General features: G+C 44.1%; 1 protein-coding gene across 4 annotated transcripts in view; it reads right to left on the reverse strand.

Annotated features, from left to right (window-relative positions):
• The window catches only part of PAG1 (phosphoprotein membrane anchor with glycosphingolipid microdomains 1), a 112,428-nt gene extending 88,186 nt beyond the window's left edge, over positions 1-24,242 (reverse strand). For all 4 annotated transcript variants that reach the window (XM_032128242.1, XM_032128227.1, XM_032128233.1 and 1 more), the window contains exon 1: positions 24,014-24,242. The gene's annotated coding sequence lies outside the window, so the exon portion shown is untranslated. The remainder of the gene's footprint in view (positions 1-24,013) is intronic.
• Positions 24,243-25,841: the final 1,599 nt, after the last annotated feature.

The following is a 25,841-nucleotide window of genomic DNA, read 5'->3' on the forward strand; positions in this document are numbered from 1 at the left end:
CCTTACTCATTCAGTGACAAGGTCAAAGCAATTGTTTCTTTACTTTAAAGATGAAGTATCCTGTTTATAAAAATCTTATCTGTTTCCTACTTGGTAAAATATTGCACATTTCAGTCAATCATTGCTGGCAAGTCCCCAGAGAGATACAGTGTGAGAACATAACCAGTAGTGTTCATGTTTGCCCTTAACACAGAGGGCTTTTTTTCCCCAACCCCACCCTGAACATCAACTACCTCACGCTGACACACAGGCAACCAATTATACCAAGATTTGTTTTCCTTCTCTGCTGTGGCCAGGCAAATATGGCAGAAATGCAGTAGTCGTATATTTATTCTTATTCTTCCCCTCCATCCAATAACAAGCATAAGTAAAGTGGCAATTTTTAATTAGCTACCTATAGTCAGTACTGTGGGAAAGCTAAAGAAAAGAAGGAATTTCCCCATCACTTTTAAACACAAGAACTTTTTGGTTTTTCTTTGCCTTTGAGGGCAGGTGTTCAGCTGCAAAGACTGCAATTCTCCCCCAGCTAGTCCAGGCTGCTGAATATTTCATAGCCCCTGAGAAATGCAGCTGTAATCAACTTGCAAATAATGAAATGGGCAGCAATAATAAAGCAGAGGTAAAGTGCACCATTAGAAAGCATCAGTGCTTTGACTGCTGCTGCAGTCTTGCTGTACCAATTTATCAGGTTATTTGATAAAATAATAATGCTAACAACTATGAAACAAAAATTAATGTTATGCCAAAAAAAAAAAAATCAAAGTGTCTCAGGTGGCCAACATGAATAGCAAACAGAAAAAAGTCAGAAAGTGTGCTAAAGGAGTCACATTCAAGACTGAAACTCCATTAAATGTATTAATCACATGCCAATTACACACAGCTATGTTAGGGTATTAATAGAAAAGTAAATTTACAGAAGTTACTTAACTCAGGAAAAGTTTCATAAATACTAAAATAAAACAGAGAAAATATTTAGGAAATAATAAACATGTTCATCTTAATCATATCTTGTAGAGTAACCTGTCTACTGTCTTAACTTTTTTGTAACAGGATCTTGAGGTTTGACACTCAGAACTTCAACAGTTTATGGTGTCCCACCTCTACTGTTCGGTGCTGGTAAACACCAAAAGACAGCAAAAACCAGCAATGGCATTACTATAACAGCATTTCCGGAAGGTATGATGTGAGCTAAGATTAAAAGTTCATCCTGGAAAACAGGATCGAGCAAGTAGTAGTGATACAGGTTGTAACTGGGTGGATATCAAGATGTACCTGTGAATTATGCAGGGAGGCTCCACAGAAAGTAGTTCTTCACCTCATTTCAGAAACCCAGCCCAAAAACCTGACTGTTCCTGATTTGCCCCAGGCTTCTGAGGAACAAAGCACAGACTGCTTGTACAAACATAAGTTAATGCCACCAGTGAGGCTACAGTGGTTATGTGGGAAAAGAGGCAAGTTCATACACAGTGATCCACACCGATGGACAGTGAGACAACCTACCTGAGTATTTTTTATCAAGAAGAAGATCTCTAAACATCTTTATGAATTTGGATGGAGGGTGTGACTTAAGACACAAACTGTCTACCCTGATCTGCATTGATAAGCATGGATAGGTTAGGAAATGTATTTCTTACATGTAGGAAAGGGCTCAAATAACCTCCTTCAGAGCAAAAGGAGTGGTGACTGAGGTAAGTATGGTCTCGGGCATGGTTTTTGCTAACCTCATGGTCTGCTGTGTATCATTAGCACAGGTGAATTCCACTCCAGTGTCCAGACTTTAAAATATTCGAACAGAACTGAATATTTCAATTGAAAGGACCTACAACGATCACAAAGTCCATCGACCTGACCAGTTCAGGGCTGACTAAAAGTTAAGGGCATTGACCAAGTGTCTCCTAGACACTGACAGGCCTGGGGCACCAACCACCTCTCTAGGAAGCCTGTTCCAGTCTTTGACCACCCTCTTGGTAAAGAAATGCTTCCTATATCTGGTCTGATCCTCCCTTGACACAGCTTTGAACCATTTCCCATGCATCCTATAACTGAACACCAGGTAGAAGAAGTCCCACCTCCTTCTCCACTTCCCCTGCTCAGAAAGTTGTAGAGAACAGTGAGGTTGCCCCGCAGCCTCCTTTTCTCCAAACTAGACAAACCCAAAGTCCTTAGCTGCTCCTCATGGCACACTCCTTCCAGCCTTTTCACCAGCAAACAGCTGGTGGAAAAGCTGTATTTCAAGTGATTCTGTGATGTGCAGCTGTGGGGAAAAGCAGCTGAAATACAAGCAGAGGCTGAAGAATAAACATAGTGCTCCAGTCTTGCCTCCTGGAAACACAGCAATCTCCTGAAAGTGCCATGCAGCAGGTGGCTGCTCCTCCTATGGACCAGAACATGCCCCAGTGCAGAAAAGGGCAGACACTGTCTTCCCCAGGCCACATTTCCCCAGGTACCATAGGACACCCTGCTGAATCACAACTCCCATGGGCGCACAGCCCTTTCTCATCCTCCCTCCAAGCAAGGGCTGACACTCAAGAGCTGCCTCCTGAGAGACACACAGAAGTGACACGCCCAAGCTGTAAGCAATTCGCCGAAGGCTGTCTGTGCCTCCATTAGTTAACTCCTGATACTCACAAGAATATATTGAATGCAATTCATTGGAGTTAAAGGAAGGCCTGGATGCAGGACATGTTGGTAGGTTCACATGCAACACAGCACGTTGCAAAGAGAAGTCTTGACGGAGGCGTGAAGTTGCACAAACACCTGCGCAAGCAGATATGTAACAGCAGTGGGAAATAAAAATTGCTAAATGCTTTGAGAAAGAATCTCTCCATGCAGGAATTTTTCAATTTATGTCAATCTAATCATCTTTTACACGTTTCAAAAAGTAATTCATAGGGACTCGAAGAACCTAAGCAGATTGTGAAAGAAATAAAATTGAAAAACACACTCTCTTCCTTCAGTCCCTTTGTACTTGTTATGTTCTCTACAAGGATACAATGTATTTTCATTTCTTTCCTCACCAGCAACAGATACAGATTGTGGACAGGCTCAATACTGCCAGAGAAAATGTGATGTACACGTGTTCACTGCAGCAGGGGGAAATGAGTTCTCTCTAACATCCCAGAAACACATCACCTGTCACTCTGAAAGGAAGTGGTGTCTCAGGGGGATACTGCCCTGGCGTAATTCCCATGCTTCGATAATTAAAGTACTCCTCTTAATGTTATCTTCCATCTGCTGGAGAAGAGATCACACAGACAGACCTTCCAGCCACATGGAGCCACCAAAAATTCTCTTCAGCTATCAGAAAGCACAGACATAACTAAGATGCCCTCATTCATATTCTCCTACACTCCCTCCTGCAAATACTCCAAGATAAATTACTCAGATAAAGTCCAATTTGGACTTTAAATGTCACAGGCAAATCTTATGTAGCTCATTTTTCCTTTCACTTTTTTCCCCAGGATGAAAGAATTATTATTAACTACCTGGGGATCATGTCGTCACTCTGCTGTGAAAAAGTACATGATAGACAGAGACAGACCTTGACCAGTATAAGGCTGGTGGAACTGCTCTACAAGTTTACCCATTCAAAATTCAAATATCTATTTCAATAGCTGTGTATTTTCCGTCATATCACCGATCCTCTTCCAGATATCAGCATCCCAGTCTGGCCCTTCTATGAAACAGTAAGACTATGGTGATACAGGCAGCTGTAATTTGTGAGGTGTCTTATTTTTTTGATTTACATATATAGAACTAGTCTTAGAGGAAGGATGATTAGGAGATTCACACACACACATGCAGTTCTACCATCAAAGGGCTCACAAACTGTGCCCAGCTCCTAAGTGGGGCTCTCACTCCTCAACTAACTCTTATAAAGCAGCAAGGCAGGCAGCAGTTCACTGCTCGTGTAACCTCCTCCTTGGGAAACTGACTCTACTGGGAGCCCTGTAAAATTTGCAGGATCATATTAAATCTTTCCAAGACCACACATTTGCCAATATGTTGTGAAAAAGGACTTTGAACATATTCAAAGTCAAATTGGCATTTTGTGATGATAACTTACAGGAGGGTGAGGCTAGCAGTGGTGCTGCCTGTTACAGCTGTTGGCCCATTTCCCCTTTCCAGATAATTTTCAATTGTAAAAAAATGCAGCTTCATGCTAAATGTAATTTTGGGTATCTCCACTAAAACAATGCATATGTTTCTGAAAATAAAGCCAAAGTAAAGCACTTTTCACTGCACAAGTTAAAAGGTCTTGGCATACTTTTCCTTTGAGAAGTTCAAGCATCTCTACTCCTTGAAGACAGGACTTGACAAGACCCAGGAAAAAGCTTTATGTCAGAGAGACGCTTTTACTGCCTTCTGAAATGAGATAGATATACTCCTGTGAAAACAGGAACTAGAGTAAGGAAATTGGAGAAAAGTAAGGAAAAAGGAGGAAAACTGGGATTGAGGGATGTGTGGGCAAGATGATAGATAAGAATAGGCAAGGAAGTTTGGCTGGGGAATCGGGGAGAAAAGCAAGATAAAAGAGGGCAAGGGAGTAAGGAGGAAAGACCGCGAGAGTCAGTCAATCTAGGCAAAATCCAAGGAGAAAAAAATGGGTGAAAAAGGAGAGTGAAATCAGGAGATATTTGGATGAGAACAGGGTGAACTGAGACCCATCCAACATGCAGCTGGTACAAGGGGAGACTGGCCCCGACTCAGCAGAGACAGGAGGACACAGAGCTAAGGAGGCAGCAGCACAGACCTGGAAGGCTGGATGGGAGACTGGCAACAACGAGGTGTCAAATGAATGACAGGAAAGTAACTTAAGGCCTTTGGGACAAAAAGTGAACACATACAACAGATTGTTAAGATGGGAAGAGTGGCTGCAGGGAGAAATAGGAGAGCTCTAAGTGCGAGGAAAACATGCAAGAATAAGGCTTAGGAGAAGACAAGGAACACACAAGTAGAAAGAAACAGGTCTAAGTCAAAAGCAGAAGGTCCGAAGAGACCATCTTTTGGCAGAACTAGACAAAAGAGTCTGTATCACTAAAGCATATTCCTCTCCAGAGCCAGGCCCATGACTGAGTGCAGCTATGCAGCCACAGTAACACATACACTTTAGGGACAACTGGGCTAGAACACATTTTTTGCTTTACCTCATTTCTCATCTCTGCTGGCACCAATACCACAAAGTATAGAGCAATAAATGAACAGATATTACAAGATAGTTCTTTCAAACTGTGAAATGGTAACACTCTGCCTGTTAAGGATGTGACATCAATCTACATGAGCTATGGATTTTGTTCAAACTGACTTCTTTAAATATGCCAGCGGCTCAAGGGTCTGCCATAGGGCCCCTACTGTCAGTGGAAAACCAGGCTGGCCTGCCCTGTGATCTCTCATATCCAGCATCAGCAGGAGGCTGTGAGGAGCCAGCTAAAGCTCAGTAGGGCACTGATACCTCCCATCCTTGAAGTGCCTCCAGCATAGCTAGTGCTTTCCAAGTACAACTGCAGGGTTTGAAAAAAAAACATGACCCTCTGCTTCTGCTAGACAAGAGAGGGACACAGCTGGCAAACTGCATGAAATGGGTGGCCAGATCTTTTTAGTGCTTGTGATGGAAGGAGAAAAAACACCCACCTAAGTAAACAAATGCCCAAAACTTGCCAGAAATACTCAGGTGCTCTTTTCACTACAGCTCTTTCCAGATTTCCAGAGGCTGTCAGGCAAAGCAGGGGTGTAGGGGGCTCCCTTGGAACCCCACATTCAGACTCTATTCCTGCAGAAACCATGATGCAATGAATGGAGAGACAAGAAGTGCCAGGACACCTGTCTCAGTTTCACTCTGATGGGTCACACACACTGTATACCCAGATCTGGTACTCATGGGCCCACTGGTCTAAGTGAGCCCTTAATTATCACTACAGTAACTGGTAGGTACACAACCACCCCCTTATGCTGTATTCTTTGCCCATTTAATACATAATGTGTAGAGCCCTGGAAAAAATGATGGTGACATTTATTTCTTTATTGAAAGAGCCTTGCCTCTTACTCCTAACACTGACCAGTACAACACACCATTAACAGCAGTGTGTAATTGATGCATTTTTTAGAATAAATCAGAATAAGCTTGCAAAAGCTTTCTCCCAGAATTTCTCCCATTTCCGCAGAAATGGAAGAAATGGCAGAGTACACACCAAGTCCAAACACCATCACGTGATCTGGTTCACAGCTCCCGAGCCAAACAGGTGAGGTTCCTGTCCTGTATCTCCAGAAACCTTTCTGTAGCAATATCCCAGTAAATTCACACCACCTGGGGCTGCACAGCTTACTTCTGAAACAAAGACATCAACTTCAAAAGATCCAGTAATTTTAGGCATGTTTTATATTAACTGGGGATTAGATGATTTCCTGCAGATTTAGAAATACTGTTGCTGCAGCTTTTACCATTTTTTGTTATTTTTTCCTTTGCCCAAAGGCCATCTGCTACCTCAGGCTGCTCCTTTGCTTACACAATCCCAATGCGATGGCAATAAATATGAAAGACTAAAGGTCTCCATGTTCTTCTGTAGTAATCCACCACACTGACTGAATTTTAGAAGAAAATACTGGACAGAACTCTATTCATCCCAGAGGGATTCATGGGCTGCAAATTATTTCCTTAAAAGTGAGATACAGCAAGAGGCAACTAAGAGAACAGCTAGTGGCACAACACCCAAAGTGCTCTCTTCCCCATTAGTCTAGACCCAACTGCAAGGCATCAAGGGTATGGGATGTATTTAAAAATACTACCCCCCCCCCCCCATCCAGTTTTCTGTACCATCCTCCTAAAGGCCCAGCACAGAGCAGTGCTAAGCTGCCTGTGGAACAGGGAGCACAGCAGATCATTGTCACATGCTGGGATCTTAGCAGACTTGCCTCTAATCAGGCAGCACAGTCCAGAGCCAGTTCAAAAAAGGCACCACTAAGAAAATACCCTGAGCCTCAGGCACAGAGAGCTTGCTTTGGGAAATCTGTGGACGAAGCTGAAAAGGTAGCAATTTAAAACAGCAAAATGGGACAGTAAGAGCATTTACCTTTTATCTAAACATGATTCATGAGGCAGCCCTACAAAGTGACAGACAACAACAAAGTAGTTCATCTACTATTGATAACCCAGCATTCCTAAGCCATCAATAGCCATTTGAGTACTCCCAAAGTAAATTTAGCTTCATCTTCATTATTTTCTGTATTGAAAGACCAAGGACATATTCATGGATGTTTATGCAATGGCAAGAGAGCACAGTATTGTATGTTTTATTACACTACCAAAGCAGAATCTCCTTCAGACACTGCTAGCGTATAATTTCTGTCTCTCTCAAAGCTGGAAGGCAATCATTAGCATGTTGAATCTGGCAAGTTCCTATTATCTATCTGGTAATTATAGAAAGATGGAGAAGCCTTCAAAAAATACCCTCCAACTTCTGCATTTACTATGTGTCTGATCAAAATACTATCCCCATTACCTAAATTAACAGGTATTTCCCATAAACCATTACTCAGAACACATTAACATTAGTATAAAAAGCATGAAATAATTATTAGAGGCCATACACACTATTAACTTATCTTCCCTTCCAACTTCAGAAATATAAAACCGTGCAATGACAACCTGAATGCAGGAAAACATCTTACTGAAGGTGATGACAAGCTAGGCTGCATGGTCATTTGTCAGGCATTACTAGCCCAAATGAACACTACAACACAGCTCTAGGTTTTCAAAATACATATACCATTGCTCAATGCTATTCACATTGTGGCAGCAAAAATATGCTAAATACACACTAAAAGATAATCCCATCCTCCAGAGACTGCTGTAGAAAAGGACAGAAGGATGAGAGACAAGGCAGTGGGTGAGGCCATACAAATGCATACGTATACAAAGTAATTGGGGAAATTGGCCTGTGCCTCATTATCTCAGTTATTCATGCTTCAGGTACAGGGGAAAGAGGAGGTGCCAGGAAAAGCACTGAAGCTGGGACAAGATTGGTACAAAAGGAGCTGGAAGAACAGAAAGAAATCAGAGCAAGGAAAGTGAGGCCAGGGAGACAAGACCCTGAGACCATGAATGTAAGAGGATCAGCCAAAACCAGTGATTAGGGGTAAAAAAACCCAAACAAATGCACGGAGAGCAGAGGAATGCAGGAAAAGTCTGTGAGATACTTTGGTTGCTCTGTTCTCAGGCAAGGGCTTCACACACAGTCTGGCACCTCAGAGGCCCATCAAGCCCCATGTCACAGCCTGAATGACACAAACCAAAGTGGCAGAGCTCCCTATCTCCCTGGCTCATGCACCATTCTAATCACACTGCTTGCCCAGGCCCTGGGTGGGTTGTCCCCGGGGCGGAGGGGGGCAGCTTCCTGGCTCAGGACCAGGACAGATAACCAGGATGTCCCCAGGGAGCCCCCTAGCTCTTGTCCCAGCCCCTGCCTGAGCTGCAGCACTGTCAACCCCCATCCCAATGCTTGCCTCTTGTTTTCTTCGAAGAAGCCTCCTGATCAGGTAAGGATACAAAGGCTGCAGCAAAAGAGTGTCAGTACATGCACCTCACTCCCCACTAATTCCCAAAACTATAGCAACAAACAAATAGATTCAATTACCAAGAGAGACACTAGCCCAATTCAAGGGGATTGGTACATCCATTACAAGAAGGTGCTGGAGCTGCAGCCCGATCACATTTACATGAACAAATCATTTTATGCAAATCTCTCATCCACGGGTGAAGGCTGTACAGGAGAGGAGAAACAGCACTGTACGGAGATTCATGATGCATGGCAGATAGGCAGTCTAAGGTAAATCACACAGTTCAGTTACACAAGACATATAACCTGGGGAGAAAGTGTGTGGCTCCAAAGTCATAAATTATTTACAAATAATACAGCCTTCTCATGAAATATCCAGAAGGCCAAGCACCCATTTTTCACATTATTTTTCTCCATTTCCACAAATCACAGAGAAACTGAGGATGAATATCTTATCAAGAATGAGCTAGGTTTGGAGGAGGATGGACATAGAGGGTGGAGCTAGGTAGGAGCTTGCAGGCAGGACGGCAGGAACAGAAGGCAGCAGGACTGCCGTGCTCACCCACCCGGAAGGGAAGCATCAGAAGTCAAAAGGAGGAAGCTGGAGTGGGCTGAGGAATTGTCCACCTGGTAACTCATTGCCTCCCAGGACTGTCACTACCAGCCTGTTCAAAATCACCACCTAATTTCCATCAACTATTTCAGGATTTTTCAAATGAAATCCAGTCCTCATATTCACAAATCACAGCTGTGGCATCCACATGTGTGGTGTATTTTCTGTCAGCAGTGATGCCTCTTCAGAGCGTTGGCCTTGCTCTGTACAACACAAGGTCACACCTCTGTATTTAATTTTCAATTCTTCAGCTTCCTTTAGCATTTCTGCTGTGGTACCTCAGCAGTTTGACACCTTCTCATCTTTGTTACTCAACACAACACCCGCCCAAATTCTCCTGCAATGACCAGTTCAACTGAGTTATTTTTTCTGATGTCCTGCCTGGTGACCCTGCACGCCTTCCAGTGCTCTTACAGGTATCAACCTTTTGATAGATATATACACAGTTCATCATTTTCTTTTATGTTGCAGACTCTTTACTCTTCAAAGTCTTTTTCAGATCTTCATGCTCAGCTTGCATCCGATTGAACAGTCTGGCTGGGTTTTTTTTGTTGGAATCATTAGGGGCAGATACCCATCTGCTCGAGGATATTTCTGTAGTCTGAGCAACTCCTAACATTTGTGCTTTCAGCAGACCACTGTTTCTGCTTGCTTATATACAGATGCCTTAAGTGACTTTTACCATGTGCTTAAGCAGCCTCCCAAGCTAAGCCCAAGGATACTAGTTTTCTCTCTTCTGACTTCCAACTGATCTGCTGTTATTTGTGTGTGGGACAAATACTTCAGAGCATAAAAAGCCCTTGAGGTTAAAAGATACATTTTTACACACTAATTCAGCATTTTCCCGAAACTCTTCAAAGTCTTGGAGTGCATTTTCTTTGTATTACAGGTTTGCCTAAATGCAACAGCAGAGTTATTCTTGAGTTCACTGCTTGTGTCACATGTGCAGTCACATAAGGCAAATAAAATATATAGAAGAAAAAAAACCCTGATTTATTTTCTTATTAATTGCAGATATTAGTATCTCTCACTTGTATCAATTAGTTGCAATAAAAAGACAGAAATACCAAAATATTTCTTTTAAGCTGCAGCATTTTTACATGACCAAAACTAAAAATAAATGTACCTCTTGTATAATAAAGAGCAAATGCAGCACCAAGTGTCACTTCATCCATGCAGTTACCTCTCTGCACCAGGGGTTTGTGTGTGTATTCCCTCCAAAGCCATAACAGGGCATAAAATGCAAATCACAAAGTGACGTGAAATCTACATTTTCACTTATGGAAATCTTCTCAGTAGTTATTGCTCACATACACCTATGCCTGTCAACATTTGCAACCTTGTTGTTAACAAAAAAGTCTGTTTCTGAACATTCCTAAATACTTTTAAATGAACTAAAATACCATATGAACACCAATCCTCTCAAGCATTTTTCTTCCTATATGATACACTTTAGGTACCAAAGCCAAAGAACAAAATCTCTTTTCTGGAGGAAGGGATATTTCTCTTGGCTAAACTTGTTCCTGCCTAAGTCTACATCCACTTCCTAGGTCAGATGGAAAAAGAAGAAGTTGTCACCCATTTTGCAGCTCCACCACTGTCACACATGCAGCTGTTTCTCTTTTGAAGTCGTTGCTATTGCAAGTATATTCAAATCTTAAATGGTACATAAGCTCTTGTGAATGCCTTTAACCAAGGAAGACCTATGTAAAGGCTTGGATTTCATACTATCCTAAAATGGGATCGCTCCTTCTCCTTTGGGAGAATCACACAACTTATGGTAAGACTGCTCCTCTTTTGCCTCAAAAAACTATTCCTGACCTGGAAAGCCTACCATGGTCTCCAAGGACTGCACTAGAACAGTAATACTTACACTGAGAAGGCAGCACCTGTATGTCTAAGATCAGGCTCTCTGTGAATTTTAAAAATCATGAATACAAAATAAATTTATATGCAAAATGCTTCAGTCCTAATTTTTCATACAGAGTCAGGAGATAAAGACAAATTGATCAGCAGTCAAAGGGTAACACTACTGTTGCTATCCTGTTGACAAAGATTAAAGCTATGCCTGTAATTAATACAAAATTAGCTTGCAAGGCAAAGCGAGAAGGCTGAGGTCACAGATAACAGCTCCACTGCTCCCATGTGCATCAAAAGCAGCACATTTGGTAGGGTTTGTTTCCAGTGGTGTTAACTCACCAGGACGAGGGAACATGCAGTGGCTCACCTAACCACTGTGGGTTACAAAAGCCCTGTCTGTAGGCTTGTGCTGAGAGAAGTCTCCTGCCTTGAGTCTTGGATATGATACTGCTAAAGGCCTATTAATATGACAGCTAAGCTCAGCACCTCATCTGCTATGCTGTGAAGGCACACGGGACATGATGCCAGCTACAAATGGCTTGGAAACAAAGCAAGAACCCGGCTTTAAAGGAAAGGATACACTTCAAAAAACCAAGACAAGGGGTTTGCACAACAAGCATTATTTATTTGTCCAACATTTACAGGCTCAAGTCTCTGCAAAGAATGGGATTTTCCCTTATTTTTCACCTGCATATTCAAAACAGCAATGAAGTAACTGCTCTCTTGCACACATCCTGCAGGAACAGGAGACAGCAGATACTGCACCCCTGCTTTGCAACCCAGGGAACATGTTAAGAGATTTTACCTTTTAAAAACTAAAGGTGAAGAAGCAGGAGCAAACTGAGAAGTAGCCATAAGGTACCAAGAATACATCACTCTCCTTTTTTTCAGCGAGAATGGAGAACCTTTTCCAAATGTTTAAAAAAGAAACTAGAGAACTGTTATTTTAGAACAGGCTCTCTTAAAAAACCTCTGTCTGCAAAGAAGGAGGCACAGAGGTAGTCCCTACCACCCATCCAGAACAGCTGCTAAAGCATAAAGAGTGAGGTGGGAAGAGGCCTTTGGAGCTCACCTGATCCAACACCCCTGCTCAACTAGGGCCTCCCAGAGCCCGTTGCCCAGGACCATGTCCAGGTGGGTTTTGAATACCTGCAAGGATGGAGACTCCACAGCCCCCCAGGGAAACCTGTGCCAGTACTCTGCCACCCCTACAGTGAAAAAAAAGTGTTTCTGGATGTTCAGAAGGAGCATCATTTCCTGTATTTCTGGTTTTGCCCACTGCCTGTCTTGTCACTGGGCACCACTGAACACAGCCTGGCTCTGCCCTGTTAGGACCCGCCCTTCAGGTATTTCTACAAATTGACAACATTCTCCCTGAGCCTTCTCTTCTCTGGGCTGAATAGTCCCAGATCTCTCAGCCTCTCCTCACATGAGAGATGCTCCAGTCACTTCATCATCTTCATGGCCCTTTGTGGGACTCCCTCCAGTATGTCTATTTCTCTTCAGTACTGGGGATCTCAGAACTAGTGTGGCCTCACGAGTGCCTAAAAGAGGGGCAGAAATCACCTCCCACCACTTGCTGTCAATATTTTGTCTAATGCAGCCCAGCACACAGTTTAACTTCTTTGCCACAAGGGCTCATTTGCCAGCTCATGTTCAACCTGATGTCCACCAGAACTCCTGCACCTTTTTTCTGCCTTCCAAATGATCATACCCCTGCACATACTGCTGCCTGGGACTGTTCCTCCTCATGGGAAGGACTCTGCACTTCCCCTTGCTCCCAGTACCTACCACTCAGAAGCTCAGCTTTGGATGAGGGATAACTCCTAGCTGCTCTCTGCAGCAGAGCAGAAAGTGGCATCCCCCGGACACAGCACTGATCAGCTGGGGCCAGCCACAGGTAGGGCAGCCCCAACAGAAGCCAGACTCTGGTCAGCACGTAAACGACCTGTGATCCTTGATCCCATGTTGGCTATATGCCCCAGCAGGGCCCACTTTACAGGCTGCACTGTATCAGCATCTCCTCATTTAAACCTCCAGAGGCACTGAATTGCCAGGCTGTGTTTTTGGAAGTTAACTCTTTCCTGTACCAAACACCATCACTCCGGGGGCTGAGGGACAAAAGTCCACTGGAGAGGATCTTGCAGGAGGGTGAGAAAACGCAAGTTTAAGTTTCACCCCCAGCACTCCTCTACTGCTAAACTGAAACATCAGATACAGGACAGAAGAGAAAGCAGCACTGAGCTTCTCCCTGACACCAAAACCTCACTTTTTACCATACAACTGACTTAACAGCACTAATTTTTTTCAAGAGCTTGTTCTTATCTGCACGCAATCAGGCTGATGCACACACGTGCCAAGCTACCGGAGTGTTAATAAAACCACATAGCCAGGTGTTTAAAAGGTGTCAGTCTCACAGCTCTTGTCCTGATCATTTACCCACAGCAATCTTCACACTTATTTTTTTTCTGAATTCAGTCTTTTTACGTGCCAGCTGCTGATGAACTGCAGGGAACATAATTTTTATTAGATGATGAACACTAAAACATTAGAGTTATACCTCAGAAAATCAATTTCCTATTGTCTGCAGACAAGGCTTAAACCCAGAAATTCCCAAGGGTTTTCTGTGTGTGCTTTTATGGTTGGTTTTGGGGGTTTGGATTTTTTTTATTTGGTTGGGGTTTTTCCTCATTTCTCTAGAATACAATGAAAGAAAGCCCTCTCTGTTTAAAGTGGTTGCTTTTTTTTAAGCACCAGTGTAATTAATTATACAAGCTAATACTTAATACAGGAAATACAACTGCTCTGTGGAGCAAGGCACACATCATGCTGGCTGGAACACGGAAACTGCCAAGACTTTGAAATTCTGCTTCTCAGGGAATCACGCCACCGCAATGTATAATTTCTGCCTAGCTCAAAAAGCCAAGAGAACACAAGTTTTCTTGTTTACTGTGTTTCTTGAATAAAATATTTACTGCTGATTAAAACTAACAACTTGTGCTAATTTTTACCACTGTCCAAGAACTAATATTTCAGTAATTCCCACAGCTGGGAGAAGCAAAAAGTGACAATCAACCAAGGGTTCCTAGGTTCCCAGACTGCCATGAGGTCCAAAGCTCCAGGGTTCTGATGTCACAGGGTAGCTACAACCAGCTCCTCGGGCCACCCCTACAGGAGATTAGAAATTCCATCACCCATTTCACAGACTGGGCTTCTCCTCCCAGATCAGCTCAGATGCTGATGTGCCTGTTGAGAACCAACTGCATCATGTTACCTGTGCACACTGTGCCTGAGGGCTGAGTAAACATGATACACAGAAATGCTGAGTTATTTGCTGCCTGCCTGCTTTGCCAAGTAAATAACATAGCTAATTTCCTCATAATAATGACTTCCCTTTTTGGTGGGAAACCAATCCTCTGCTTCTAGTTTGCTTTCTCTAGTTCTTCTCAAGGGGCGGTTTTAGCCAAACCTGTTGAGGAGGATGATAACGGGATCACCTGGAAACCAGCATCCATTAATTCAGCGTAACTGGTCAGGCCCAACACCAGACCCAGATATCACCTCCTTCCCAATCATTCACCTGACTGTTAATGCTAATCAGTTCCTGGTGTATTAGATTTCTAGGAATGAGATGGACTTGTCAAGCAAAATTAAAGATGGACTCACAAGTGAGTAAGAGCTTCAGGATTCACTCACACAAATTAAATATACAATTGATACCAAAATGTAAATCAAGAGTATGAAATTGAATCTTCAAGAATCAAAAAAAAAAAAAAAAAAAAGAATTCTTTCTTGCACTCCAGTCAATATAATTGACTGGAACAATTTAAAAGACTTAACAGACTGTCCACCAAGATAGCCTGGAAAACCAAACTGCTGTACCTCTACATTACTAGCATAAAACCATTTCCCACTGAACTGGCAAATTTCATGGACTAAATTGCCAGGAATATTTTCTTCCAAATTCAGTTATACCTATAAACACCAAAAGGTGACTAGATGTTTGCATGGCTTTTGATTACCAAGGACATAGTTAAGAAAAAAGATAAAAGGGAAAGAAAATCATATTAAGTCGAAGTGCATTAACAGATAATATTTGAGGTACACATTCAGTATAGGTGGTCTATAGGTAACTGTTTACCTCAGGTCCACATGCATAATGTCACATGCTGCTGCTCCCTTGAGTGATTAATTAACCCAAGGAGAAAAGCTCTGTGGCAAGTCACTTCACAAGTCACGAAATGGAGGTCACTGTGCCAGCCAGTAAATGACACATTAAAAAGAGGAAAAAAAGGCAGAAAATGCTCTTTATTTTTTCCACTTCAGTATGAACATGAGGGATTTATTTCACTAATCTACGGCTGGCAGTGTCAGGGCTACTCAGAGCTGCAGAGACAGAGAGAAATATCCAATTTTCAAATCCCCTCCAGCTTCATGAAGGTAAAAAAGAAGAGCACGTCTGCCCCCACAGAACTGTTATTGCACCACTGCCAACATGATCTCCTGAAAAGGCTGAGCTAGGGGAAGGGACAGCCCCTCCTATAATTAGGGGAGTCCATTAAGACGGCCAAGATAGTTCCAAAATATACCTTTTTACAGTGTGCTCGTTTGTAGTTTATTTTGCCTGTCCAATTACAACATTACATTCCTATAAGAAGAGTGTGAGGGGAACTGCACAAGTGACCTTGCCTACACAAATATGAGCTTACTCAGACTATTTAAACATGAGGTCACAATTTACCCTTCTGGGAGCAAAGTAGTATTCTTTCTTACAAAGTGTACTAAAAATCAGGCAATATTTGACAGCACATCAAAGTGTGAGACAGAATACACATGCATCTAGTTTGGCCCTTCTGTATTTCCTTCTTCTTTTTCCTTAGGCAAGCAAATCTATAAAGCCTCTCATTTAATGTGTTAGATTAATAAATGACGATGCTACAAACAAGAGAGCCTGAACCTTCCATGATGTGTGTTCAATTATTTTGCATTTCACAAGAGTAAAGGAAAACTAATTTAATCTCTGTAATTGCCAAACTAAGTAACACAACCCTGCCTATTATAACAGATCAAATCAATACACTTACATTTACCAAGTTGTTATAAAAACTGTAATTTTTACTCTGAATATCTTTTTTCAAGCATTACCTTCCATTTGTGGAAAAGTAACTACCAAATGTTGCATTAGAGGCCATGGAAACTGTGCTTTTCCCCACAACTAGGCTCAGGATCAGAGCTATTCTTAAGCTAAGCTCTATGACAGCATTTCAAAAGAAAGTATTTTGAAATGTGCTTGGTGAATATTCCAGACTAAAGTAAGTCTGCAGCCCCAGGCTTTCTAGTTTGCAGGCTCTAACAGTCTGAATGTTGGTCTATGCACTCCACTAGGAGGAAAAGTAGCTGCTATTTATTGAAGGAAGAAACTTCTTGGAGACAGTGCAGTTTGTTAGGAAATCACCCTCACCACCATCAGTAGCAAGTTCCTCAGCAACCTCTTCACCAATGTCTTCCTGTCTCTCCCTTGGCACTCCAGTCTCCCAAAGCAGCGTGCCTGGGTGGCAGCCTGAGCAGTGGCAGGTGTCAGAGTGTGGCGTAGGCACCAATGCTCCTCTGCACCCCTCATTCCCAAACCTGAACCCCTCTTCCACGGCTCTTAACTCCTACTCTTACTGACCTCCTCATTAACTCTCCCCCACCACAGTGTGATCCCTAGAAGAGGGCTTCAGGTCATCCTTCTCTGTGTACCTTTTCCAATCTGAAATCACCTTGCTTGGACGTGAGGAAGAGCCCACTGTGAGCAGCACCCCAGGTAAGCTTTCCCTGCAGCCCTGCGCCGTGGCACGAGCCCTTTCAGTCACTGGAAATAGCCTGCCTGAGGCAACTGAACAGTTTCCTCTGCCATTTTTTGTGGGCACACCCCAGCGGGGGCTCACAGCTGTGTGGCAACAAGCATATCCAGGGCTTTCTCTCCTTCAGTCACTTGTGAACGACGAGGCTCCAATCCCTTTGGCTTCAGCTGCAAAATTCCCATTGATTGATAATGGATTTTCCACTGATGTAGAATCAGGCACTTCGACTACACCACTACGAATTAACAGAAGAGCGCTCTGTTAATCCTTTATAAGCAAGCTTAATCTTGTGGTTTAGAGAAGGAGCAAAGGCTCTGTTCTCTCCAGTATCAGCCAGAATGTGATTACGATTTCAGCAAATCTTCCTCATTTTCTTTGATTGATCCAATATTTCTTTAGAAGACACAAATCCAGACACCACCACAGATGCATACTTCCGCCAAGTAAAAAAGGAAGAGTTTGAGCTATGAATCCTGAAGCTGAAAGCTGGGATCAGCACTCTAGGACTTCCAGTCAGTCCACTGAAAATGCCGTCATCTGGAAACAGCAGTCTGACAAAGCCTTTATAGCATTCACCTTTCAATTAAAAAGAGTAACATCTGAAACCTCACATTATAGTAGCTGTAAGATTTGTTAGGGTTCTCTCTCAATGATGTGATTTGAACATTTTCTGTACATTAGCAATAGTTAGGGCTATTAAATGCAAGCAAGTATTAGCACTTTTAAAGACTGTGACAGACCTGGCTAATAACTCTGAAGCAATCAAGTCATCAAAAAGATAAACTGAACTTACATTAAGACAGTTTTTCCATTAAAATGCGATTTTGTAAGATCAACTCAGACTTTAAGTGAGTGGACACAAAACAGTTCTTTTTTTGCAGCAAAGGAAATTCATCATTATGCATCAATTTCTGGTAAATAGGAACTCACTCCTGCTCCAGTGAGAAAGCACTGCTCACCACAACTTGTCCAATTTTTAGCAAACAGTCTGAGCAAGGATACTTAATGGTATCCTTAGCAGTAAAATCATGAAAGATCAAGCCCAAATATTACAGCTGTAATTGGTACTGCACAGCAAACAGCCCTTAATTTGACGTCCTGTCCTGCAGCACACCAGATGCAAACATTCCACTGATTTAGTAATTCATCATACCCACTGCTTCTATACTAGGATGCAAAGAAATCTTAAATACAGCAGCTTAGTGGTTCCTCTAGAACACTGGAATGTCACATATCTCCACGAAATGTTTATCTTTGTCAAGGATTTCACTGCCACTGCTTAGCTGGATGACCTTTGGACGGAGCACCGGAGGCTGACGCACACCTTCATTAAAGCAGCGCCTCCTTCTTCCCCCGCCTGCGAGAACAATGAGCACGGGAGGGAAAGAGGTGAGCAATCCACGGGGTAATGAAGAGATTTTGTTTCAGAGGGTTATCAATTATTTATGAGCAAATCCCCAGATGAACACATCCGAAGCTGAACAGTTTTTAATACATTTCACTTCTGTACACACAGCACAACGCAACCGGATGCAAGCTAAACTGGACTGGTCTGACTATTCGAGGTGTCAAACATGGAGTTCAGTCTGGACATGAGTAAGTTTCCATTAGGTTCTTCAAAGTACAATGGTCTCCTAGACTGAAATCTCTTTCACAAAACTCCTCTAACACTCACAGAAATAATTCTTTACGGTATTTCCCATTCATCAAGATCTCAGCAAAGAAAAATGTCATCCTGAAGAATTTCCGTAATTATGCTGACATAGTTGTCTAAATAGTCTAATACTCAAATTCCTATATGCCCAGCTGTGAATGGAATTTTATTCCACAATGCAATTAAATGGATCTGAACTCTTCCTATTAAGAAAAGACCAAGTAAAGGTCTTTTTCTCCAGAACAGGGTTTATCCTTTTTAAAACAAAGACTTGTTTTTAAAGTAAAATTGTTTTACAACTGTGCTTTTTAAAGAGAAGATCTGAAGACTCTTTCCATGATATGGGAAGGACAGACATTACATGTTCTTCACAAACAAGGGCAGTGAAACCAAACAGTTGTATGTGCAAGACACACTTAGCACAAAAAGTCATTAATCTGTTTACAAATGCTACCACTGAAAACAGTCATCCTGCAAGTCTCGAAATTACACCCAATCCACTGGCACGCAGTGAATGCCCAGATCTGCAGAACTGTTCTTTGAGCTCCAGTTTCCCACAGCTTCCAACCAACAAGATGCTGCCAAGGTCACCACCACCACTGCAGTCACACTTCAGTGACTGTGTCTATGGCAGCTGTCATGACAGCCCCGAGGCCACCTTTAACACCCAGCTCAGGTACTCTGAGCCAGGGCCCTGCCTGGGGCACCGCCAGGACGTGTCCTGCTGACCAAGCCCCACAGTCAGGTTTGCACCTGGCCAAGCAGTGGCACACCATGCACACATGGCCCCAGAGGAAGGCAGCCAGTCATCCTGAGCTTGGGGGGCTTTCTTGGTGCAGCCTGGGCTGAGCACAGACAAGGGGGAACAGACAGCAGGCCCTGCAGGTTCCCCTGCCTCTTGGAGCCTTGTCTGCAAGCTGCCTTCCAAAGGGAAGTGTCTGGGGAGACACTCATCAAATAATACATTTTGAACTACACATGGAATGAACACTTCCTGCCTTTATTGCACAAAACCGCAGAAGAGCCAGGTCTCTCACATCCCCACTGCCCTTTCCCCTTTAGACCAGCATTCACCTTAGCATCTGCACAGCTCCAGGAGCAAGCTCCATTCCTGGTCTAGCCTGGGTAGACTAAACTGTTCTGATATCAGGAAAACAAAACAAAAAAAAAGCCACTTAGAAATCCATTTTAGATTTGCTTGCATTACTTTAAAGGGTTTACTATGTATTTGGATGAAAGGAGCCCATTAAGTACATCTATATTTACTTCATTACAGTGTGGCTCTTGAAGTTAGATGAAAAGATTTACCCTGGCCAAGTTTGTTTATTCATCAACATCAGCTACATATATTTTCAAAGGCTCATCCTCATCGCATTTACATGAAAGCACATAGATTTTTTTTCTTCCAAGAGTTGTAAGGCATTCTGAGAGCTGGGAAAGGGCAAAAGAAACTTCAGTGAGAATTACAAAATCAAGGAACAGGAGAGGCACAATTCCTATCATTTCCGCTTATTCATGGGGGTGGAAACCCACTCTTTCCCGCCTGGAGTCACTCTTCTCCCCATGCAGATGCATCAACAGCAACAAACTGCAGCTGGATGCTCAGTCCCCAGGACTCAAGCCCCGATAAAGGCTCCTGGCACACTGCTTACCCACGAACACCACAAAGGAAGTGTTAACCCCTCCTGAAGCTCAAGAGCTTAAACAAACATAACCTCTCAAGTTTATAAAGCTTTTCTCTGCACTTTGACAAGAAAAATTAGAATTGTTTTTCCACAGGTGGCTCTGAAGATGAGCTCTTCATTACTGCTAGCAAAGTATTAAGTAGAAGCACAGCCAATGATTGAAGCCAACTGAACAACTCCTAGTTATCTTTGACAGGAACCCAAACATAACTTGGTACTTGCATGCCTTTATTATCAAAATTTTATCCTCAAGTTATTTACATATTTAAATGACATTTATGGGCACTATCTTTCCTCATGAGTTTACACTTTCCCACGGAAGACTTCCAGAGTGATTAACAATGCTGATCTTTATCCTTCACACTGACTATTCATTCATCCTTTCTAAAACGAATACTGCTTACATACGACCCAAGAGGGCTGTAACAAGGCAGTATTTATCTACCCTAATAATCTGCTGTGGCTGCTTTAATTAAAACTTGGTAATATCACATCCATGAAGCACAGGCACACCTCCTGCCACTCGTCATCTCCACCTCACAGCTGTGCTTGGTGCACCTTTTCAGGAGCAAGCTTTGGAAGTCCCACCACCTGCAGCTTGCCCACCCCTGCCCAGGTAACTGTGGGCACAGTGTTGCCAAAAAAACTGCTTCACCACAGGAGAGAAGCAGAATTAAAGTGCAGAGGGTTTGCAGTTTGGGGCCTTGAGTGAGTGACTTAACACCTGCAGGCTGCCACTCACCCCAGTTCACAAGCAGGGCAGCACTGCTGGGATGGCACATGGGGATTTTGGGAGGTGAGGGACCAGGGGGAAGGAGCGACTGATGGAGAACCTGTGGAACAGCACAGCAATTCAGAGCATGAGGGATACCAGGATGCAGACGGGGGAACAGCAACCAAGGACATCTCAACCACCTGCAGTAAATTTGCAGCCAAATCAGGATTCAGCTTCCTCATCTGTGTTGCAGCTTTCACAGGTCCTCCATGAGCCCAAGTGATTGCATAGTGATTTCAAAATTTAGAGTTTACTGCTAGTAGTATTGCACAAATGAGTGTGCACTGCTTGCCCTTTCCATGTTTCCCCCCATGCAAGCAGTATCTTATCATATGAACATTTACAAATGGACTATTTTCCCAAGGAAGAAGCTTGAGCTTCTTCCCTCACCAGATTTTTTTTGGCATTATTATATACAGTATAATAATAATAATAATAATAATGATGATGATGTTATTATTATAACTGATACAAGTAACTGATGGCATCCGTGGGATGCCAGGATGGGCAGCAAGCAGCCAGGGGAGCCTGTCTGCAGGCTACAGGCCGTGCAGCCAGGCTCTCATCCAGCACCTCTCCCCTGCTGGCTCCATGCAGGGCCTGGGCCAGCAGTTGCCATACATTCAGCAAACCCTCAAGTATGGGAGGGGGCCACTCCCCTTCTCAGCTTAGCAACCGGGGGATAAGGGTGAGTGTCAGCCTCTGTACCCCTTTGCTCTGCTTGGGCTCCCTCCCAGCCACAGCACAGCCACCAGACTACAGGACACCCCACTGCTGCTCCAGGGCTGAGCTACCCTCGCATCCTGTGCCTCAAACCTGCTCCATTCTCAAGATCTGGAAGCGGAGGCATTGTTGTAGGGGCCTGGGTAATGTTATTTAAATGATTTATTGTTTTAATTAAGTGTAACATGTTTTTGAGTCTTCTTGGTCTATTAATCTTATTCTTGCATTATAGTTTGCAGTTACAAATGATATGGGTTTGGAACTAGTTTGAAAAAGCCCCTCAGTTCTCTATCCCCATCCTTACTGGAAGGAAAATAACTGTCCTGTTCCAGCCATTGAACTATACAGCACTTTACCATGGGCATCAATGAGCTGATAAACACATTTAATTCATTAGTGTGTCAATGAAGTTCCCAGTGCCCTGGGAAGGAGGGTTCCTTAACTAAATGCCACTGCACATCCAGCAAGAAAAACTTGATTACTTTTCTTGTGGAATCCTCAGTGCTCCCTAAAATATAAATTAACTCTAAGATCATCAATAATTTCTCGTTTAGGACTTGGAATCCAGTTGCCACTTTCTGATCAATATAACTTTAATAGCTGTATAAATTCAGAACTTAAGTTATCTAGTAGTACTCATTGGTATACATGATCTAAAGCCACAACCACTTGCAAATGCCTGGCAATGAGGCTTATGGGGAGCACTGCATCTTAAAACACAATGGATTACCCATTTCTTTTCCTTGCTAAATGACATATCATAAAGGGAGCCAAACAAAAGATAGGTGAGCTTGATGACAGTCATATCCCACAACTCTTTTTCATGCGAGCAATGTGTTGCCTTCAGATCAGGTTCTCATTTGGAAGTTGCAGATCCCCATTGCTGACCTGAATATTGATTTTATGTTAATAAAATTCTGTGTTGAAATGCTAGTTAAATATAAAACTGCTCTTGTACTTCAGGCCTTCAAGGTGTTACACACGCTGGACTATTTTCTTTTTCAATGAGTGCAAAAGATACACATCCCTTACAGGAGATGCCCCACCGGCTGAAGAATTCGGCCTTTGTTAAATAAGCTAAGACCTGAATTAATCACTTTTCCAATTAGGGGAGGCACTTTTGTCATAATGAAGCTGTGCACCTGCAAAATTTTTAAAGATGTAAAATAAAACCCCCTGGAATTTGAAATGTCTTGTGTATTGCCTAAGAGAAACAAATGCAATGACAATGTACTTCCATTTACCTACTGGGTATCTTTAACAGTGTTTGCTTCTACAAATTCTCATAACAGATGCTGCTCCGATCATCACTTATTTGCAACACAGACAGACTTTGAGAGGGCTAAAGAGGATTTGCTTCTGGTTTCACACAGTGTGCTTGTGTTTTTGAAGTTTAATTTAAAAAATAAGAGCCCTGGATAAAACTTAAGCACAGCTGCTAGGCTTTCTAGGCTGCTAAAAAGGTGGAAAATATTTTCTGCCAAAATTTTATCTTTGCTCTTTCTCTGTCTCACTCTTTTTCTGCATTTATTGCTTAATGGCTCAGTATTATTTCAAAGGCCATTCCTTTTATAAATGTAATCAACTCGTGTATTCAGCACCACAGATGATATATTACTCTCCTTAAAACCAAATCCCTGAAGCATAGATTAGAAAGAAAGGTTAAAGAGCTCTATCGTTCAAAACACTATAGTTCAGACACCTATAAATCACTATGTTTGTTTATTTAGATAATTTGCCCATTAGCGTCTGTAATATCTCAAGCTACACAACTTTCTGGTGTGACCGTGTGCCAGTTCCTCCTTTCCCTCTCCGGAGCACTAAGAGAGCGACAGCTCCGCGCAGCACACCCGGCACTCGATGCGTTAGGGACAATCTGCGCTTGCAGCTCTGTTCGAGGAGCAGCCCCCGCTCGCCCCAGCGACCCCTTCCTCCTAAACACTGCCCAAGCCCAAGAGCAGATGCCACTGTGAAACAAACTGGAGCCTGCCACTGCGTAAGAATATTTCAACGGAAATACGGCTACGGGGCTGGCTGGCAGCGGCGAGAGCGGGGAGGCGCGGTAACCCCGCTCCGCGGAGATCCGCGCAGCTGACCCCGCCGGGGCCGTGCCCTGCCCCTGTGACCGCTCCTGCCGCGATCACCCCCGCAGCACCCACCGCCCGTGCGCCGCGCCTGCCCGCAGCGCGGACCGCGGCCAGGCAGGGGCAGCCCTGCGGCGGCCCCGCCACCGGCCCCCGCGGCGACTGCACCAGCACCCCCCAGAATACACACACGGCAACTTCGCGCACCGCCCCCAACTCACCGGGAGGCGCCGGCCCCGCGGAGCGCTGCGCCCCTGGATGCCGCCTCCCGCGGAGCGCAGCCCGCAGGGGCCGGGCAGCGGCGCGGCCAGGGAAAGGAGGGAGGAGCGGCAGCAACTTGCGGCGCGTCTCTCGCCTCTCTTCTCTTCTCTCCCCTCCCGTCTCCTCCTCCTCCCCTCTCTCCCTCCCCCTCCTCCGCCCGGCGGGAGGGTCGGGGGAGGCGGCGGAGGGGCCGGAGCGCGGCCGCGGAGCGCGGCGCGGGCAGGCGCGGGCACTGCGCATGTCCCCGCGCCCGCCGGGAGCCGGCAGCGGAGCGATGGATGCGGCGGCGGCGCCGCGGGCCGGCAGCGAGCGCAGCGCGGCGCGGCCCCTGCGGAGGCTGCGAGCGCACGGCCGCCGCCGCAGCGCCTCGCTCCGCTGCCCACCTTGCGGCACTGCCGCGGCCCCGGGGGGTCTTGGCCGCCCCCGAGCAGCGGGGAGCAGCTGGGGCCGGGCCGGCGCTGCGGCGGCGGATGCTGGGGCCGCCGCCCCGATTGCTGCACAGGGGGCTGCGCGGCTGGAGGATGCTCCGGTGGCCGGCCTGGAAAGGAGAAGAAAAGGAGGAATCGAAGCATCCTGGTTTTGGTTGTGTTTGTTTGGGTTTTTTTTCCCCTCCTTAAGTGAGCATGACTAATGAAGGCAGGTATTTTGGCAAAAGGGACCTCGGCATAGTTTCTGGCGGCTTTTTAATGTTATACCAAGGTCTTTAAGCGAAAGAAATAATCATATTTCTATGTGATGTAGGGAAGCGCAAGGACTGCAAGTGAAAAGCAGTGTAAGAGCAAAGGCAGGAAAGGCTGCAAAAGCAAAATACCTAACTGAGCTCTCTGGGGACTTTTTTAGGGAAATTGCACAATTACTACAAGTTTCCACCCATATGTAAGGACTGATTTAACACCCAGTGAGCTCTTACTTCCTGAGAATAAGTTCAAACCCCATATGCCATTCTGCAGTAGCACTGCTGTCAGATGCGTGGCTGGCTCAAGGTTTGAGCCTGGATCTGCAGTTGGTGTTTTCCAAGCAAGGATTTGCTTATGCAGGAAAGTGCTGGTTTGTTGCTTGGTTGGTTGCTTGTTTGGTTTTTTTTTTTGATCCAAATACAGCAATACCACCAGCATTTTCATTTTCACCTAATCTTTGGCAGGATTATAGCTCAATTTATTATCTCCATGCATATCCATCCAATGAATCCTGAGAGCTGATCCTTTCTTCATACTGCCTTTCATTATTGCCAGCTGTTAGGTTCCTGTTGATTTGTTACCTCTTTTATTTTTTAATTTTTTTTTGAACCTTCTTTGAGCCCTTTATCCAACAACTTCTGTCTGCACTGCACATAGTCCATGTTTAGCAGAGCCCAGCCTGTCTCAGTTTGTCCACATGGCCCCTGCAACAAAATGCTTATTATTCTAGCATGTAACCGGCCAGTTCTTGTAATATCCAGCTGATGGTTGTCATTTTACCAGTCTGGTGTTGCTTTTATTCTCTGTTCCTAACATGCCACTATACTGGCACACTGTAGCTGACCTAATGATGTTTTTCTCAGACTTCGTTCTCTGGTTTCTTTTACCCGCAGTTCCTGCAGAAAGTGCCCATCTCCTGCTCTGCTCAAGCCTTGTAGATGTCCTATAAAGAGCAGTAGGCCATCATAGCCATTTGGTGCCTCTGTAGTGTTTTCAGGTTAAAGTATGAATTGTGAAATTGTGATTTGTAGGAAATTTTGGAGGCTAATAGTAGTCTGTAGGTCCAAAAAGACTGGAAACAAATGTTCTAGCAGCTACTCCCCTTCAGCTG

The sequence above is a fragment of the Corvus moneduloides genome, chromosome 1 (assembly GCF_009650955.1).
Source record: "Corvus moneduloides isolate bCorMon1 chromosome 1, bCorMon1.pri, whole genome shotgun sequence".
NCBI lineage: Eukaryota > Metazoa > Chordata > Aves > Passeriformes > Corvidae > Corvus > Corvus moneduloides.